General features: G+C 42.7%; 2 long non-coding RNA genes across 2 annotated transcripts; both read left to right on the top strand.

Moving 5' to 3' along the window:
• Positions 1–8,476: 8,476 nt before the first annotated feature.
• On the top strand, positions 8,477–9,559 carry LOC124658980. The gene is made up of 3 exons (XR_006989399.1): positions 8,477–8,799; positions 9,038–9,138; positions 9,223–9,559. It is a non-coding gene; the product is annotated as an uncharacterized LOC124658980 (long non-coding RNA).
• Positions 9,560–10,177: 618 nt separating this feature from the next.
• Positions 10,178–11,977, top strand: LOC124662070. The gene is made up of 3 exons (XR_006990360.1): positions 10,178–10,383; positions 11,040–11,098; positions 11,718–11,977. It is a non-coding gene; the product is annotated as an uncharacterized LOC124662070 (long non-coding RNA).
• The last annotated feature ends 522 nt before the right edge of the window (positions 11,978–12,499 follow it).

The raw sequence follows: 12,499 nt of genomic DNA, 5'->3' as shown, positions 1-12,499 counted from the left end.
GGTTAATCTCTCTCCTATGTACTTCAATACAATGATCTCATGAGCTGCCTTACATGATTGAGATTCATATGAGTTTTGTATCACAATTCATCTATGTGCTACTCTAGTGATGTTATTAAAGTAGTGTATTCCTCCTGCACGGTGTAATGTGGACGATGTGTGCATCGTGTAGTACTTGGTTTATGCTATGATTGTGATCTCTTGTAGATTATGAAGTTAACTATTACTATGATGGTATTGATGCGATCTATTCCTCCTTTCATAGTGTGATGGTAGTAGTGTGCATGCTATGTTAGTACTTGGTTTAGTCGTGTTGATCTATCTTGCACTCTAAGGTTATTTAAATATGAACATTGAATATTGTGGAGCTTGTTAACTCCGGCATTGAGGGTTCGTGTAATCCTACACAATTAGTGGTGTTCATCATCCAACAAGAGAGTGTAGAGTAGTCCTATTATGTGATCATTGTTGAGAGTGTCCACTAGTAAAAGCAGGATTCCTGGGCCTTGCTTCCAAGCATTGAATCTCCGTTTGTTTACTGTTTTGTTGAATGTTTACTCGCTACCATATTTTATTCAGATTGCTATTATCACTCATACTCATCCATATTACTTGTATCTCACTATCTCTTCGCCGAACTAGTGCACCTATACATCTGACAAGTGTATTTGGTGTGTTGGGGACACAAGAGACTTCTTGCTTTGTGGTTGCGGGGTTGCTTGAGAGGGATATCTTTGACCTCTTCCTCCCTGAGATCGATAAACCTTGGGTGATCCACTTAAGGGAAACTTGCTGCTGTTCTACAAACCTCTGCTCTTGGAGGCCCAACACTGTCTACAAGAATAGAAGCTCCCGTAGACATCAACCATACATGACAAGATGATTACTATGAGATTCATTTGGGCATTACAACAAGATTCATAGACCGTAATCCAACTGCGTCTATGACTAATAATCCACCTTCCGGTTAGCATCCGCACCCCTTTCAGTATTAAGTTGCAAGCAATAGATTATTGCATTAAGTAAAGTGTGTAAAGTAAACAATGGAATTATCCTTGGATAGAGCATTGTTGTTTTCTTCCTAGTAGCAACAGCACATCCTTAGAAGTTATTGTCACTCTCCCAGATTACTAGAGGCATGAACCCACTATCGAGCATAAATACTCCCACTTGGAGTCACAAGCACATACTTGGCCAGAGCATCTACTAGCAACGGAGAGCATGTGATACGTCCATTTTACATCACTATTTTATATCATAATTTACTGTTATTCACTGATATATTTCATATTTAGAGATGATACTTATGTTATTTCACATATTTTGCATGTTTCATGATTATTGGAGAATTACTCACCGGAGTCAGAATTCTGCTGGAAAAAGCACCGTCAGGATACAATATTTCTGAAGATCAACAATTGACGGAAAATATACCGAAGCTCCTATTTTTCCAGATGACGGAGCCAGCCAGAAAGGGAGGCCGAGGAGGGCCGCCATGGGCCCCTCCCCATAGGCCGGCGCGGCCACCAGGGCTGGCGCGCCGCCATGTGGGGAGGGGGCCCACGACCCCCCTCAGCCATCGCCCTTTCGCGTACTTCATCTCCCGAAAACCCTAAGGTGAAGGGATCATCGAGGATAGTCGCAGCCGCCTCCTCGGGGCGGAAAAACACCAGAGAGAAAAGAGCTCTCCGGCGGGCTGAAATCTGTTGGGGAAATTCCCTCCCGGAGGGGGAAATCGTCGCCATCGTCACCGTCATCGAGCTGGACTTCATTGGGATCATCATCATCTCCACCACCGACACCATCATCTCCACCGCTGCACCTCGTCTCCGCTGTAACATCTAGGGTTGAATCTTGATTATTTCATAGGGGAAACTCTCCCGGTGTTGATTACTCCTTGTTATTGATGCTATTGAGTGAAACCATTGAATCAAGGTTCATGTTCAGATTGTTATTCATCATCATATCACCTCTGATCATGTTCCATATGATGTCTTGTGAGTAGTTCGTTTAGTTCTTGAGGACATGGGATGAAGTCTAAATGTTAGTAGTGAACTATGTTGAGTAATATTTAATGGTTTGATATTTAAGTTGTGGTGTTATTCTTCTAGTGGTGTCATGTGAACGTCGACTATATGATACTTCACCTTTATGGGCCTAGGGGAATGCATCTTGTATTCGTTTGCTAATTCTGGGGCTGTCGGAGTGACAGCAACCTGAACCCCCGTTGGTATATCGATCAAGGTTTTAAATAGCGCGCTATTTCATTTAGCGAGGACCTTCTCCAAACGCTATGCACGTTATAGCACGCTATAACGCGCTATATATAAAATAGCGTTTTGCAAAAAGATATGCAAATTTTAATGATTTCGGCAACTAAAAACTTGTCCAGCTGACAAATTGCATAACCAGATCGTTCAAAGTAGATTCCCAGAACCAAATTAAATAAAACATTTTTTAACACATACTAACATTATGATTTAGAGCCAAGGAGACCACTAAAAACACTCATTCAGAATCGGAAGAACTACATATCAATAGTTCAATACATCTACGCATCTACAAATCAGGATGAGGAGGAGGTTCTAGTCAGCTCTAACCTGGTGGGTGATTTTTCTAAGGCGTCTCCGACATCCGAGCCGAAGGAAGTAGCCGACGGAACTCTGTGGGAGGAAGCAACGGACGCCGATGTCACGCTGGAAGAGGCAGCCACCACCGTCGCTTGCTAAACTGGGATTTAGGCTAGGTTTTATCGTACGTATACGGGCTTTAGGTATTTATCTTTCTTGGGGAAATTGGACTTTTGAGCGGATGGGTTGGCATGCAGTTTTGGACCTTTGTTTTTTGCAGCTAAACGTTTTAGCGCCGCTACGTGTTATGTGTTTTAGCGCGATTTAGCATGTTATTTCGTGTTTAGCACTGTAGCGACTATTTTCTGTCAAATATAGCATGGAGGGCCAAATCCGCTATTGCGCGCTAAAACCGACGAAATTACGCGCTATTTAAAACCTTGATATCGATGCATGAGGGATAGCAGGATCTCCGAGTTTAAGGCTGTGGTTAGATTTATCTTACTTACTTTCTTGTATTTGCGGATGCTTGCAAGGGGTTTAATCACAAGTATGTATTAGTCCTAGGAAGGGCGGTGCATTAGCATAGGTTCACCCACACAACACTTATCAAAACAATGAAGATTAATCAGCTATATGAAGCAAAAGCACTAGACTGAATTCCCGTGTGTCCTCAAGAACGTTTGGTCATCATAAGTAAACAAACCGGTTTGTCCTTTGTGCTAAAAAGGATTGGGCCACTTGCTGCAATTATTATTCCCGCATTTTACTTACTTGTATTTTAATTATCTGCCATATCAAAACCCCCTGAAAACTTGTCTGTGAGCATTTACAGTGAATCCTTCATCGAAACTGCTTGTCAACACCTTCTGCTCCTCGTTGGGTTTGACACTCTTATTTATCGAAAGTACTACGATACACCCCCTATACTTGTGGGTCATCAAGACTATTTTCCAGGCGCCGTTGCCGGGGAGTGAAGCGCTATTGGTAAGTGGAATTGGTAAGGAAAACTTTTACTGTACGTGTTGTTTTTATTTTCGCCTGCTGCTATAATTCATTATGGAGAGATCTTCTCTCGAATTCCTATTTGGAAAATCTACTACTACTGCAAAGGTAGTGGATGAGGCGCCAGGTGAGAAAGAGATTCCATATAAAATACCTATGAAAATTATTGAACGTGTTGTGGATAACCGCTATGAAGGGGATGGAACTGTCCATCCTGGAGATCATTTACTATTTTTACATGAATTATGCGGGTTATTCAAGTGTGCAGGTATTTATATGGATGAAGTTAGGAAGAAACTATTCTCCATGTCGCTGTCTGGTAAAGCGGCGCATTGGTATAAACTGCTGAAGAATGGGCATTCTCTTGATTGGAAGGATATTGTGCCTCTATTTTATTCTAAATTCTATCCTCCAAGTGAAATTCACAAAGACCGAAACCGCATATATAATTTACGGCCTCATGATGGAGAGAGTATTGCCCAAGCATGGGGGAGATTGAAGTCCGTAATGCTCAAATGCCCCATTCATGAGCTTCCTGGTAATATCATCATTGATAATTTCTATGCAAGACTTTCTTTTCAAGATAAAACCTTGCTCGGATACTGCTTGTTCTGGACCATTCACGCGCAACAAAGAAGAGTTTAAATGGGACCTTCTTGATCGGATTCAGGAGAATAATGAAGGATGGGAGAATGACAAAGGTAGAGAGTCAGGTATAAATTATGATTATGAATGCATTGAAACTTTTATGGATACTGATAAATTTCAAAATACGGGTGCTACTTATGGTCTTGACTCTCAAGTTGTTGCAAATTTTTATAAAGCTTTTGCCTCTCATTTTGAATTGCCTAGGAAGAGTTTTAATAAGTATCATGAACCTTACAAAGATAAAACTGATTCACCTATAGGTAAATGTATTGAAGTTAAAGCTGTTGATCACATTCTTCCTGAAGCTTATATTGAAAAAATTCCTTTTCCTGCTAAAATGAAGGAGTATTCTGTTATAACTAGTGTGGTTAACAAAAGTGCAAAGAAACCTATAGAACCCGAGGAACAAATAAATGTTGAACCTGTTGTTGCAATAGTTAAAGACCTTGTAACTGAAAATGTAGAAGATGGTCACATTATTTTCTGTGAAGATGCTTCTAATATTGTTTCACATCCTAGTAAATCTAGGAAAGCCAGTGTTCCTATGCTCTCTGTTAGAATTGGTGATCATTGTTATTATGGTTTATGCGATATTGGTGCAAGTATGATACGCGTACAGCACGCGACCGTTGGGAACCCCAAGAGGAAGGTGTGATGCGTACAGCGGCAAGTTTTCCCTCAGTAAGAAACCAAGGTTTATCGAACCAGTAGGAGCCAAGAAGCACGTTGAAGGTTGATGGTGGCGAAGTGTAGTGCGGCGCAACACCAGGGATTCCGGCGCCAACGTGGAACCTGCACAACACAACCAAAGTACTTTGTCCCAATGTAACAGTGAGGTTGTCAATCTCACCGGCTTGCTGTAACAAAGGATTAGATGTATAGTGTAGATGATGATTGTTTGCGAGAAAACGAGTAGAACAAGTATTGCGAGTAGATTGTATTCGATGAAAAGAATGGACCGGGGTCCACGGTTCACTAGAGGCGTCTCTCCGATAAGAATAAGCATGTTGGGTGAACAAATTACGGTTGGGCAATTGACAAATAAAGAGGGCATGACCATGCACATACATGATATGATGAGTATTGTGAGATTTAATTGGGCATTACGACAAAGTACATAGACCGCTATCCGGCATGCATCTATGCCTAAAAATTCCACCTTCGGGTTATCATCCGAACCCCTTCCGGTATTAAGTTGCAAACAACGGACAATTGCATTAAGTATGGTGCGTAATGTAATCAACAACTACATCCTTAGACATAGCATCGATGTTTTATCCCTAGTGGCAACGAGACATCCACAACCTTAGAACTTTACGTCACATCGTCCCAGATTTAATGGAGACATGAACCCACTATCGAGCATAAATACTCCCTCTTGGAGTTACTAGCAAAAACTTGGCCGAGCCTCTACTAATAACGGAGAGCATGCAAGATCATAAACAACACATAGATAATAGATTGATAATCAACATAGCATAGTATTCTCTATCCATCGGATCCCAACAAACACAACATGTAGCATTACAGATAGATGATCTTGATCATGTTAGGCAGCTCACAAGATCCGACAATGAAGCACAATTAGGAGAAGACGACCATCTAGCTACTGCTATGGACCCATAGTCCGGGGGTGAACTACTCACTCATCACTCCGGAGCGACCATGGCGGTGAAGAGTCCTCCGGGAGATGATTCCCCTCTCCGGCGGGGTGCGGAGGCGGGCTGAGATCCCCGAGATGGGATTGGCGGCGGCGGCGTCTGCGGAAGGTTTTCCGTATCGTGGCTCTCAGTACTGGGGGTTTCGCGACGAAGACCTTAAGTAGGCGGAAGGGCAGGTCAGGAGGCGTCACGGGGGGCCCACACGCTAGGGCCGCGCGGGCCCCCCTGGGCTGCGCCGCCCTAGTGTGGCGGCGCCCCGTGGCCCCACTTCGTCTCTCCCTCGGACTTCTGGAAGCTTCGTGGCAAAATAGGCCCCTGGGCGTTGATTTCGTCCAATTCGAGAATATTTCCTTACTAGGATTTACGAAACCAAAAACAGCAGAAAACGACAAGCTGGCTCTTCGGCATCTCGTTAATAGGTTAGTGCCGGAAAATGCATAAATATGACATAAAGTATGCATAAAACATGTAGATATCATCAATAATGTGGCATGGAACATAAGAAATTATCGATACGTTGGAGACGTATCAGCATCCCCAAGCTTAGTTCATGCTAGTCCCGAGCAGGTAAACGATAACAAAGATAATTTCTGGAGTGACATGCCATCATAATCTTGATCATACTATTATAAGCACATGTAATGAATGCAGCGATCAAAACAATGGTAATGCAATGAGTAAACAAATGAATCATATAGCAAAGACTTTTCATGAATAGTACTTTCAAGACAAGCATCAATAAGTCTTGCATAAGAGTTAACTCATAAAGCAATAATTCAAAGTGAAGGTATTGAAGCAACACAAAGGAAGATTAAGTTTCAGCGGTTGCTTTCAACTTGTAACATGTATATCTCATGGATATTGTCAACATAAAGTAATATAATAAGTGCAATATGCAAGTATGTAGGAATCAATGCACAGTTCACACAAGTGTTTGCTCTTTGAGATGGAGAGAAATAGGTGAATTGACTCAACATAAAAGTAAAAGAAAGGCCCTTCGCAGAGGGAAGCATTGATTGCTATATTTGTGCTAGAGCTTTGGTTTTGAAAACAAGAAACAATTTTGTCAACGGTAGTAATAAAGCATATGTGTTATGTAAATTATATCCTACAAGTTGCAAGCCTCATGCATAGTATACTAATAGTGCCCGCACCTTGTCCTAATTAGCTCGGATTACCTGGATTATCACCGTAATGCATATGTTTTAACCAAGTGTCACAAAGGGGTACCTCTATGCCGCCTGTACAAAGGTCTAAGGAGAAAGCTCGCATTGGATTTCTCGCTTTTGATTATCCTCAACTTAGACATCCATACCGGGACAACATAGACAACGAGATAATGGACTCCTCTTTAATGCATAAGCATTCAACAACAATTAATTTTCTCATATGAGATTGAGGATATTTGTCCAAAACTGAAACTTCCACCATGGATCATGGCTTTAGTTAGCGGCCCAATGTTCTTCTCTAACAGTATGCATGCTCAAATCATTCAACTCATGGTAAATCGCCCTTACTTTAGACAAGACGGACATGCATAGCAACTCACATGATATTAAATAAAGAGTAGTTGACGGCGTCCCTAGGAACATGGTTATCGCACAACAAGCAACTTAATAAGAGATAAAGTGCATAAGTACATATTCAATACCACAATAGTTTTTAGGCTATTTGTCCCATGAGCTATATATTGTAAAGATGAAGAATGGAAATTTAAAGGTAGCTGATGTCTACGGGAGCTTCTATTCTTGTAGACAGTGTTGGGCCTCCAAGAGCAGAGGTTTGTAGAACAGCAGCAAGTTTCCCTTAAGTGAATCACCCAAGGTTTATCGAACTCGGGGAGGAAGAGGTCAAAGATATCCCTCTCAAGCAACCACTGCAATGCAAAGCAAGAAGTCTCTTGTGTCCCCAACACACCTAATAGGTGCACTAGTTCGGCGAAGAGATAGTGAAATACAGGTGGTATGAATAAGTATGAGCAGTAGTAACGGTGCCAGAAAAGTGCTTGCTGGCGTATGGTTGATGGTGGTAATATTGCGGGCAGTAGAGATGTAGTAGAACAGTAAACAAGCAGCGATAGCAGTATTTAGGAACAAGGCCTAGGGATTATACTTTCACTAGTGGACACTCTCAACATTGATCACATAACAGAATAAATAGATAGATGCTAGACTCTACACCCTCTTGTTGGATGATGAACACCACTAGCTGTGTAGGATTACACGAACCCTCAATGCCGGAGTTAACAAGCTCCACAATATTCGATGTTCATATTTAAATAACCTTAGAGTGCATGACAAATCAACATAACCAAACCAAGTACTAACATAGCATGCACACTATCACCTTCACGCTACGAAAGGAGGCATAGATCACATCAATATATACCATCATAGTAATAGTTAACTTCATAATCTACACACTACACCACGGACAAAATTTGGTGGCAAAAAACAGCCGGCAAAGATGGACTTTACAAGGCAATTTAAGTGCCGGGAGAAGTTAACAGCCGGCAGAAATTTAGCAAGTGCCGGCACAGATACCTCCCGGCGGAGCAAACAGCCGGCACGTGAGCACGTCAGGTCGCGAAAATTTTGGCGCTGCTTTCCCAAACATAACGCGGGTAGAGCGAAATATTCTGGATTCTAACGCGGGTCCAACCCCCCTCGGCCGAAATCCCTAGACCAAACTCAAAAATCCCCAATCGATTTCCCCCAATTCCCACCGCCTTCTCCCTGCCGCAGCGAAGCTCCCGCCCCGCCGCACTCCGCCTCCAGCACCGTGTTTCCACTCTCTGCCTCCCACGCCGCGCCGCCGGAGCAAGCGTCGCCGGATGACCTCCTGCTGGTCTTCCTCTCGGAGCAGACCACAGCCCACACCCGTCGGGCCCTTCTGAAGCGTGACCCAACCCCTCGGTGAGCTTGGGCGCCGCCGCATCCGCACAACGTCCTTCTCCTTGCCCCCTTCTTCTTCCCATGCGGGTCCCTACTCTGCCGTCCACACCCCCGCTTGTCCGCGGTGACCGCGCTGCTGGCGCGTCCTCCACCTCCCTGGCCTCCTGTTTCTTCTTGTTATTCTTCTTTCTTCTTGCTATTCTTCTTTCTAGAATCCAGCGAGGCTGATTGACCTATTTTTTTTGTTTGTGATGTGTAGGAATCCAGCGAGGCTGCCCAGAATCAAGCCCGCCCTTCGTCTGCAAGTACTCGAGTAGATTAACACATGTGTGTAGGCGAGCACTAGGCTATATAGTGCAGGTGAGCTGCCCTTCACTGTGATGAGCTTCTCCATGGTAGATATTACATTTGTTGTGCTGAGATCTGCAAGCTGTGTATGTGCAGGTGAGCTGCCCTTCACGGTGATGAGTTTCTCCATGGTAGATATTACATTTGTTGTGCTGAGATCTGCAAGCTGTGTATGTGTACTATGCTACTTGTTTACTCGTGTTTACAAATTTACAAAGTCCTGGAGGAATATTTTGAACACAAGCTCAGTCGCCAAATGGAAAAAATAATAACTTCTAATGGGGTTCAGTTAGACGAACGTCTTAGCAGAGTAGTTTAGTTAAGCAATATGAAATAAAACTGAACACATTTGTTTGTACAGTGTAGTTTTAACATGCACATGGGTGCATTCGACAAGAACTTGTGTTCTTTTACATGCACAAGGATTTATTAAAATGACTTCGAATCTTGACTTTCTTGAGCAGCTGGGAGGAGTTGATGGTTGGACTTGTCCGGATTCTTAGTAGCATGCACACCCGTCACTGCCATCTTCATCAAAGTCCTTGGCAACTCAGCATCATGTTTAATTAGATGTTCTTTAGATCTCAACTGCTGCCATTTGAAGTTTGAACTCGGGAAGTGTTCTCGGCTACTCTTAAGTGTTCTTGTTTGGCATAATAATCGGCATGTATGTGTTTGTAATGTTTTGATCCGAGCATGTACATGTGTTATAGTTTGTAAGTTTTGAACAACACTACACTACTCGTACTCACTACATGAGTGGATAATTCTGTAGTTAATTGAAGCGTTGGGTTCTACCTGTCTATCTTTTTTAGTGCGGCAACCAAGCTTCTTGATAAGAGGTGTAGCCTGAGTTGTTGTGTACGATACGATCGATCGCAAGTGCTGTTATTATCGTATTTGATTTTATGATTTAAATTCATGTTGTTATCTTATGAAAATGCCTTGGTTACTTGATGCATTCATTAGTTTTGTGATGCGTGGTCATACTTGTTCTATACGAGATATGGGCAGTAGCTTCGATGACAACATACGAGTGTGTTTGTTTAATTGGTTGTTTTGATAGCTTCCCCTCAAATGTAAATTGCTTGCATGAGAATAACTTCACTTATGGTTTAGTGTTAGCTTTTTCGTATATTTTGATTACCTTGCTAATTGATTCATTTCCATAGGTTAATTGTTGAACACCAAGAACACTTAGTGGAGTGGGCATAGAAGTGGACTGGACACTATCTGCATGAGCTTGTACAAAGACAAGTAAGTCACTTCGATGCTAGCTCTTTGGATATATCTTCTATGCACTTCTACTACATCCTCCGGGCGGGCTTGTTGCATCAACAGATTGACCGGGTAACAACCATGGACATCCTTTGTAGCAATGGCGACGAAGCCTTGCAGCTGACTAGCAGTAATGGTGGAGGTCGTCGCCGGGAGATTGTAGTGGCGTCGCCGCCCGCTTGTAGCAGCGGCCGCCAGGTGATTGTAGCAGCGTTGCTGGCAGAATGTAGCAACGTCGCTCACCTTTGGCAGCATCACCGCATGGCCATAGCAGCACTGCTAGATCTCCTCTTGCGGCCAGCCCCCGCAGCGTCACCTGGACCTCGCTGCAGTGTCATCGTCTCTAGGACCCGGACTCAAAGACGTGGTGGTCCCTCCCTTGTCGCAGCACCACCGTCCTCTGCAGACATCGTCACCGTCATGGCGTCATCAAGTTCCACATCCCAGCGATTCGGGATAGCGAGATGAGGGTGATCACAAGCTTTTTCCTTTAAATAATTGCTATTAAAATGAATAAGGGCTTGATGGATGATGATAGGCACACTCGAAACATTCATTAATGTGGTTAAAAGATTTATTCAGTTTGCTTTTACCCATTGAGCGAAGTTCGTTACCGGTGTTTACTTTATATGTAGCTGGAGGTGCGGAAATCCATGGCAAACCAAGCATCACCTCTACAAGAAGAATGACAGAGGTAAGGTGTTTCTATTGTGTCTTGTTTCTGAAAATGCTGCTAGTTAATCTATTTTGTGTCGACAAGAATGACAAGTGGTAATTTAAAAAATAGAAAGTTGTGTCCGAGACTTTCAGCTACCAAGAACACTAGTTGCTAGTTTATCTATTTGATTTGTGTGTGAACAAGGTTATGATCATTGTGATAAATATTCTGTATGACTTATGTTTATATCTTGCTACTTGCATTGAACTACGAGTAAAACATCTGGACCGTAGTAGTCTGAAAATAAGAATCTATTATACACATGGTTCTGATGCTGATGCGCACGACTTCTCACAATACGTGAAGACTTTGGTCTTTATTTTTAAAATTTTAGCTGTAGTGGGTGTTGCTCACTTCTGCTTTGATTTTATTGCTTTGCTCATGGGTGTTGGGCAGTAGCAGGACCGGGACTGCTCTTGTGTTACGCTAGTTCAGTTTCAGGTCTGGCTATATGCATGTACTACTTAGTTATTTTTGCACCTGGTTATCACATTTCCAATGCTTGATTGACATCTGACTAGCGTTTACTACAGTGTGTGTTATTTTGCTAGCCATTTTACCTGGGGAATTTCTGATCCCTCACTTTCATTTTCAGGAGTTGCTGCAAAAGATCAATGACCCCCCTTGATGTGATTCAGAGTGACTTGCTAGATTCTTTTGTTCACTTCAATGAAGATCACTAGTTAGAAACATATATAAGCTCTTGTGCAGTATTGCTGATGACGTGCATTCATTTTAAATTTAAATTTGACCGATCTTTGTATATCCTGGATATGAACCATGTACTGGATAATGAATCATGTCAATGATCACATTGTGGAATAATTTCTAGAATTATGTGAATGTTCACTTGAATGTTGGAATGTAAAATGATGAGCACAATGTCAGCAAAATGAACTGCTAGTAGCCAAGGGAACAGTAGGAAGAGAAATTGCATTTGGGGGCCATCCAAGGGCCGGCAATATTGTAAAACAGCCAGCAAATCTCTGTACTGGCAGGCTAACCTGTCTGCCACGGAAGAAACAAGAGTGCCGGCAAAGATGCTACTAGGGAGGCAAACAAACAGCCGGGAAAGGAAAAAACAGCCGGCAAAGCTCTTTGCCGGCGGGATTTTAGAGGGCAGGCCAAACAGCCGGGAAACAATCTTTGCCGGCAGTTAGATTGCCGTGTCATGTGACTTTTCCCGGCAGAAAATGTGCCCCAACATTTGGTCCATGGTGTAGTGACAAGAGATCACAATCATAGCCTACACCAAGTACTAACACGATGCACACACTGTCACCATTACACCGTGCAGGAGGAATAAACTACTTTAATAACATCACTAGAGTAGCACACAGATATATTGTGATACAAAACACATTGCAATCATAAAGA

Source organism: Lolium rigidum, chromosome 6 (genome assembly GCF_022539505.1).
Source record: "Lolium rigidum isolate FL_2022 chromosome 6, APGP_CSIRO_Lrig_0.1, whole genome shotgun sequence".
In the NCBI taxonomy this organism is placed as follows: domain Eukaryota; kingdom Viridiplantae; phylum Streptophyta; class Magnoliopsida; order Poales; family Poaceae; genus Lolium; species Lolium rigidum.
The sequence above is the reverse complement of the archived record's forward strand: the minus strand, read 5'-3'. Positions and strand labels throughout refer to the sequence as shown.